Here is a 7,930-nt window from a genome sequence, read left to right as displayed (position 1 = left end):
GTTCCTGATGACTAATTAGTAACTCCCCTCGAAGAGCCAATCCAGACATATTCCTTTGGTAAAAGAGTCAGTGCTGTGACAGTCAGACAGGGATCATCCTGCCCAGCAGCTCTGCAAATGTGCCTTTCCAGGTGGGAGTAGAACTGGAGTTAAATTTGCAAGGTACGTGGAACATCCCCACTTCATTTTAATTGATCCTGCCAGGCAAGATTGATTATCTGCAAAGGGCATATTAACACTGCAGAGGTAAACAAGGATCTCTGCTGGCAGTAATGCTGTGAGAGAGCAGGGACTGCTCTGGGAGAGGATAAAATCCTGAGGGGAAATGGGGAAAACCAGGAAAACTTCAAAATAATCTTTCTGAAAGGAAGGTGGGAAGGGTGGCTTGGCAAGGAGGTCACAGTTCAGCCTGACAGTGTCCACAGCTCCTCCCAGGGTTTGGGAAGGATCTCCACCATTCCAGCAGGACACTCCCCCAGCACCAGAGGAGCTCACTGCACACACCTGGCTCTGTCCAAAATAAGTTTTCAAAGAAGGGCTTATTTGGCTTGGAATATCTAACACTCAGAGCTCACTCTATCACCCATTTATTTACTCCTTCCCAACTCCAGCTTTGCTTTAATGCTACAACACAAATTATTTCCACCTAGAGTTCCAATGAAAAAACCCTCTCTTTCTCCTCTTAAGGTGGACTAAAATAATAATAATAACAATACTGTGGAAAGACCCACACGCAGGGCTGAAGTCACATCCTGTTCGTTCATTACAGTAACAAATGTGTTCGACAGTAATTATCCAAAGGGGAGAATTCCAAATCTTCTCATCTTGCTCTCTCCTAATTAATTAATAGTTTAAATGTCATCATGATGGGAAGTGCTCATCAGAAGCAGAATCTGCTGCCATGATTTACAACTCTGCCTCCAAAGGCTCTGAAGCAGTGGCACCCCAGGGTTAAATTTAATTCAAAAACGTAAGGCTCTTATTGCTCTCCTCTCCAGTTTAGCACTGAAACTCCCCATCGAGCCAACGGTGTGAAGGGAAGATGCGGGGGAGCACTTCCTTCCCCTGCATTTTTTTTTCCCTTCTTTTCATCATTAAGTTGGAAACTGAAAGATTAAATTAAAATTAGTCGTTTGTCAACTTGTTAGAGATTTGTTGCAGGAGGCAATTGAGGGCCAAGCATGCTGTGGAGCTGAGCAGAGCTGATCTAAAGAGGGGTTTTGGTACTCAGTGAGAGCTCCTGTCAGAGCTCTAATCCCGGCTGGAAAGGGAGCTCAGCACTCCAGCTGGAGAACAATGAGGAGAAGGAGCTGTCTGCTCACAGAGTGCCATGGTCCTTGTTCCCAGCCAGCTCGGAGCGTTCAGCCAATTAGCCAGCACAGCTCTCCTCTCCCAGCAATTCTGGGCTGCAATAATTAGAATTTGCACTTAGTGGAGCCTCTCCTCCTGCAAGAGGTTTGCCCAGTGCTTGCAGAGTGAAGTGGTGAGGGACAGGCAGCATCAGCCCCGAGTGCCCAGCTGCAGAGAGGTCTCTGAGCACAGGAAATCCTCCAGAGCTGACCTCGGTGGGGTCAGTCCAGCTCTCCAGGCAGCTCTTCCACCCAGGAGCCACCAAACACACTCTGATGTACACCAAACCCATTCTGACATGCACCAAACCCACTCTGTGCACCAAACCCACTCTGGTGTGCACCAAACCCACTCTGATTGTACCAAATCCTCTCTGATGTGCACCAAACCCACTCTGTGCACCAAACCCACTGTGGTATGCACCAAACCCACTCTGATGTGCACCAAACCCACTCTGATGTGCACCAAACCCACTCTGATGTGCACCAAACCACACCCCCGGGAAGGAGACACACAATTCTCCAAAGCACTGGAGCTGGAGGAGCTTCAGAACCCTTCAGCTTTCTGGCTGTCCAGCCTCTGCCCCAAACCCACACCCTGCAAGAGCAGGGATTCATCCCAAAGGCTCACCCAGAACAATGAACTCATTCTCCACCCCTTGGAGATGCCTTTTTAAACATTCATTGAACTAAATAAACCAACAATGTGCTTTTGGGGTTGCAATGGAGAATTCTGCCCAGGTCACTCCAACCAAAGCCCTGACTGGATTATCACCAAGCATCCTGTGTGTAATGCCAGAGTGATTGAAATCCATCAGTGTCCTTACAAGTGAGCACCTCATGTCCTGCAGAGCTCAGCCTAGGCTGACAGACCTCGAGTTCTCTGCCCCAGGAGGATGGAACTCAACCCAAGGGCAGTGAACTACGTGGGATGTTGAACTGCAGCTCCCAGGTAGTGTCCCTCACTGGTGGATCACCTCCATCTGCCTGAGCATCACCTCCTCCAAAATAACAACATCCCATCCTTCCTCTCTCCCACCTTCCCTGCACACACATTGCAAATCCGTGAGGTGGGAAAAGAGAAATTACAGACCTTTATTTGCCAACTTTGCACATTTTCTACCTCCCCCCATTTCCATAAAACAACTCTTTTATTCCCAAGGAGGAATGGGGGGTGGGAGCTTGTTATTTTTCTATTTCAGATAAAAGGTTGGCAAAAGAAGAACCCGATTCATGTCATTGTATTTCCTTATTGTCTGCATTAACCTTCCCCATGGTTACTTGTTCTTTGTAATGTTACACTTGTCTTGCTGCAACACATGAATACCCGAGCCAATTTTGTCATGCAAATGAATTCAGTTGGATTGTAAATTGTGTGAAGGAGCATTAGTTTATCAGGAACCCGCCTGCATGCTGCACCCAACTGATTTCTCCTATTCACACCAAGAGTGCAATGTTTTCTAGTTGATCCTGAATGTCCATTCGAAAGCTGTGGGGTTTATTATCATTATTATTATTATTATTATTATTATTATTATTTTTGTAAAGACTTTTACATTTGCATTTACTTATTTATTCAGTCAGTCACAAAGCTGTATGCCTTCTCTAAAGCCTGATTTATATAATCAAAACCCATGGCTATGCCATCAAAAATGAAATATTACCACAACCCATGTCTGTATTTATTGTAAGCCTGAATGGAAGGCTTGTACCTGTGTTGGGAAGGAACAGACATTATAATCTGTGAGCCATCAGGTAGATAACGTTGCTGGCATTTCACACTGTAAAATGAAAATATTTCTATTGAGGTCGATACCTGTATTTAGAGTGACATTTCTTCAGCCAGCCCTGGGGTTATCAGCAATCTGGAAAGCCCACTCAGGACAGAGACACAAACATTGCATCTGCAGAGCAACCTCCTCCCTGCTGGCTGCCAATCACCCTGGGAAAGGCACCAAGAGGAAATTCCTGAGCTTCCCTGAGATCTCACCCAAGTGCCTGAATCCTCATGGAATGGCACATCTGCCTCCTCCAGTGGTAGGAATGCATCCCACTGATCTCCTCCAGGCTCTGATCCCAATAGCGTCACTCTCAGTGCCCCACCTGCCACTGACCCCAAACCAGCTCTGTCCCCAAACCAGCACAAACCTTCACCCCCAGGTGTGTCTGGAGCAGCTGGCACAGCTTTGCTTTAGAGCTGGAGACCAAAGCCACAATCTCATTTCAGTGCCAGTGACAAAGCTGAGGCCAGGAACACAGACTGGATATCAACAATCAGCTCCTGGGCCTGCCTTGATTTGTAGTGAAGCTCAAAATTATCAATAAGTTGGTGGCAACAGCAGAACAACCTCCAAATCAAGTGCAACAGCCTTATAGCTGCCCTTATCTCCCTGCAGACTGGGCACTATGTCACGGGCAGCCTCAGAAATGAAACCAGAACTCACATTTCCTCACAATTTTCTCCCTGAATTACGGATGGATCCAATACTCTGCCAGGCATCTGCTGGATCTCTGCCCATTAACCAGCAAAGCCCAGGAGTGGCTGTCCCTGTCCTTCCAGACACAGCAGGAGGGGTGGCAGGGCCATCCTTCCCTCCCTGCAGAGTGAGAGGCTTTGTCAGGGTGGCACAGACCTGCTCTACTCCCTCACACAGCGAGGAGAGGCTGGGAGAACTGGGAATGTTCAGCCTGGAGAAGAGAAGGCTTTGGGTGATATAACTGTGGTTTTCCAGCACCCAGAGGGAGCCTGCAGGAAAGACTCTTTACAAGGGCATGGAGTGCCAGGACAAGGGGGATGGCTTCACAGTGGCAGAGGGCAGGGAGAGATGGGATATTGAGAAAAAAGTCTTCCCTGGGAGGATGGGCAGGCCCTGGCACAGGTTGTACAGAAAAGCTGTGGCTGCCCCTGGATCCCTGGAATGTCCAGCACCAGGCTGGACAGAGCTTGGAGCAACCTGGGACAGAGGAAGGTGTCCCTGCCCATGGCAGGGGATGAAACAAGAAGAGCTTTAAGGCTCCTTCAGCCCAAACCATTCCGGGATTCTGGGATTCCAACACAACAGAAGGTTTGTCTGAATGTCACAATGTCACAAGTGGGTTGAGAGGGCTGTGACACACAGATGACAGCCCTGCATGGCCCATGGCATGGAGGGACAGAGAAGCAGCAAGGGCAGCTGAACACTTTGGGCTCTGCAGCAGCAAACCTGAACTGAACGGGCTGGGGAGACCATGGAGTGTTTGATCATCCCACGGAATCAGCCCTGAAATACAAAGGGACAGCAGCGGGTGCTCCTCACCCTCCATGTGCCTTATGGAGAGCAGATCAGGAGCCTCTGGGGTCACCAATCCAGCACAGCCACTGAAAAGGCACTTGGGTTAGTGATCAGAGCAAGGCTCTGGGTCCAGGCAAGGCAAGTGCTGCCAGAAAACCTTCCCAGCTTCACCCAGCCTCTTCTGGGCCTCAGTTTCTCCAAGTGCAAGAAATCCTCCTCCTCAGAGGGGCACTGGAAGCTAATTCCAATTTAGAAAGCTCCAGATAACCAGTGCTGCAGGTGCACAGAGTGTTCTTTACAATCCTGCCCAATAAAAACAACTTTAGGAGTGTGCTTTATCTGCTGTGGACCTGGCTCGAATTCGAACATAATTCTTCCCCCACCACACTGAAGATAAAGAGATCAAACCACAGGCAACTGAGGATGCACAGGGAGAAGAGCAGCACCCAGGAAGAGCAGTGGAAAGGAGACTTTATACCTTTGCAGAACAGCAATCTGGAAAAAATAAATGGAAAGGGCAGGGCAGCAATGCAACAGCACCAATGAAGTGCATGGGAGAGACTCCCACAGCCCTGTCTGCCCTTTTAGGTGACTCCACTGCACAAACCTGCAGGGGAAGATCTGGCCAGGGTGGGGCTTCCCAGGTAAGAAGTTAAACCTCAATCCCAAATGACATTTCTGCCCCAGAGGTCCCTTTTCTGTGGGACTCAGTGGGTTTGGGGTGTGCAGGTACCATGGAGAGTGGATCTGACCCTTTCAGAGCAGCCTCCCTGCAGACTGATGTCTCCCAATCGATAGAGAGGCACTGCTGGTCACTCCACACCAAGCTCTCTCTGTATTTATTGTCCCCCTTTGGTGTAAATAGGTCTTAAGCCCGTGGCATGTCATTATAACTTTTTCGAAATAATGATGCTGCCTTTAGTTTTTTTGCTATAATTTATGCCCAATGCACCAGCGCCAGTCACTCAATACTGTAGAGTCTGCAGAGGTGGAGATAGCCCTTAATGAGAAGAGGTTTTGCCTTTATCTCCTTTATACTTCAACCATTATCTTCCTCCAGTCTATAACCATGCGGTTACCACTGACAATAATGCTCAGAGGCAACAAATGCTGATGAGTTTTCTATGCAGTCTTCACAATAAGTCTATCAAAACAACCTCGAAAAATTATGAACCCTAGTGACAGACAAATAGAACCAGCTTCAGCACGAATTTACAGCCCAAATGCAACGTTCCTTTTAATTCTTCAGGCTTTTCTTATCTCTGCTGTTCCTCTTCTGGCTAGGAGATAACAGTAATTCTTCTGTATGCTATTTTTTTTTTCCAACTGAGTAAGATGTTCCTCGTGTCTTTCTGCTTGCTAAAGATAAAGGGTTAAAGACCAACTTGTGTTGGTCGCTTTGTGTTGGGGGAAAAAAAAAGTAATCAGTATTCAAGAGATTGTTATCAGAGGTAAAGCGCAGAGAACAGTAATTTTGCCTGCTTCAGTTAGGATTTTTTTTTTTTTTTAGGTTTTCCTTTTTTTTTTTTTTTTTTTTTTTATGAATGCACATAATGCCTGGAGTGTTGGGGCCAGATAAAAGAATTAGTGGCAGCGCAGGGGGACGGAAGCACAAAGTACACCGGAGAATTAGACTGTCTATCTTTGTCTCTCCCAGCTCATCCAGGCAGCCGGGGCTCGCAGCTCGTAAACAATTTAATCTTTTTGCTACAGTTAAAATACAAAGACAGCAAACCTCCTTCTTCCCAGGCGGGGAGGGGGTTCGGGGCGGCGGGGCGGGGGAGAGAGGAGAGCAAAGGAGGTGGCGGCTGGAGAAGGGAAAAATCAGAACAGGGCTGACACAAACTTTTCTGCCTCCGTTTAACCTCTCGCCTTCCACCATCGGCACAGTTTTCCAGCCCGAAATTCGGGAGGATATTTTATCTGCATCCAGCCCCACCTCCCAGACGTTTCTCCCCAGCCTCTCTCCTCTCCACCTCCCTCATCCCCAGCTCAGAAGCTTTCCCATTGTCGCTGGCTGAGAATTCCTTCGGCTCACAGGTTAAAGAGCTAAACAGATTAACTCATGTAGGGAAAGGGAGGAAAAATAAAACGAGATGTGAAGGTTTCTCCCCCTCCCCTGCAGGAACACGGATTCGGGCTCTGCAACAAAAGTGCGACACGGGTGTGCTTCGCTCCTGGCCATGCAGAGAGTCGGGAGGTGCATGGCTTGGGAATTTGGGAATTCCGTGTGCAGGGCGAGGTGCTTCCACCTCGGGCATGGTGGGAAGGAGCTTGGGAGGAGCTCTGACCTCGTCTGGGTCACCACATTTTGGGCTTTCCCAGCTGGAGGCTGGGGATGCATGAATTTAGGGATGTGCTTAACGCTCTGCTGGAGGGAGGCTGAACTCTGGAGGTTTCTGAAATCAAGGTTTAAGCTGTGATTGACTCAGGAGGGACAAACCAGCCCAGGGAGTTCACTGACTCCTGCAAGAAGCACAACAAAACCAAAAACATCCAGAAAAAACACAGGACCTCTTCTCTTCTCACCTCCAAACTAAAGCTCCTCTCTGGGGTCTCAGTCATTCTTCTCTATCACCTGATGGAATCACCTGCAGTTTTTACCCTGAGAATTTGAGGTAATAATTGCCTGGGATTAATAAATGAACAAAACAACCACAGGCTGGGCTGTGCAGTCGCTCCTCCTATGGAACAATCCACACACAAAGCTCCATTTTTGTCTCCTGTCCTTACCCAATCATACATCACTCACCGAGGGATCACTCACACATGAGTGACAGTTGTAGGACAAATGGAAGTGTCCGAGGCCAGGTTGGATATGACCCTGAGCAACCTGGTCTAGTGCAAGGTTGGAACAAGATGGGCTTTAAGGTCCCTTCCAACCCAAACCATTCTAGTTGTTAACCCAAACCTAACAAAAACAGCCCAGGAAAGGAAACTTGAATTCTGGTGCCTGCAATGGAAAGAGAACAGGCACAGTTTGCTCGTTCTGACCACATAAAGGACCTTTTCTCTGCATCTCCAACACCCACCACAGCCACAGAGCAGCCCCGTGGCTTCTGCTGCCTTGGAGATTGCAGCAGAGACAAACTGCTGCTGGTTCCACACCACTTTTTTTCGTTTGACTAAAGGCAGCCTGTGTACACAAACAGAAAATCAGAATAAAATAGTAGGAACATAAGACTCTGTAAGGAAGAAATATTATTGCTGGCTTTAGAGCGAGCTGCTGAGAGCTGCTCTCTCATATCTCCATCCAGGAATTACCAAGGGCTTTAGAGACACTGTTTGAAAGAGCCTTATCCACTGCTC

General features: G+C 48.1%; 1 long non-coding RNA gene across 1 annotated transcript; it reads right to left on the bottom strand.

The window, feature by feature from the left end:
- Window positions 1–5,758: 5,758 nt before the first annotated feature.
- Window positions 5,759–7,564, bottom strand: LOC146429264 (uncharacterized). Its single transcript, XR_014855879.1, has 3 exons — window positions 7,355–7,564; window positions 7,151–7,226; window positions 5,759–5,980 (listed from the first exon to the last, which is right to left on the bottom strand). It is a non-coding gene; the product is annotated as an uncharacterized LOC146429264 (long non-coding RNA).
- Window positions 7,565–7,930: the final 366 nt, after the last annotated feature.

The sequence above is a fragment of the Lichenostomus cassidix genome, chromosome 19 (genome assembly GCF_008360975.1).
Source record: "Lichenostomus cassidix isolate B80296 chromosome 19, HeHo_3.0, whole genome shotgun sequence".
Lineage (NCBI taxonomy): Eukaryota > Metazoa > Chordata > Aves > Passeriformes > Meliphagidae > Lichenostomus > Lichenostomus cassidix.
Note: the sequence above shows the minus strand (reverse complement) of the source record. Positions and strands in the feature narration are given on the sequence as shown.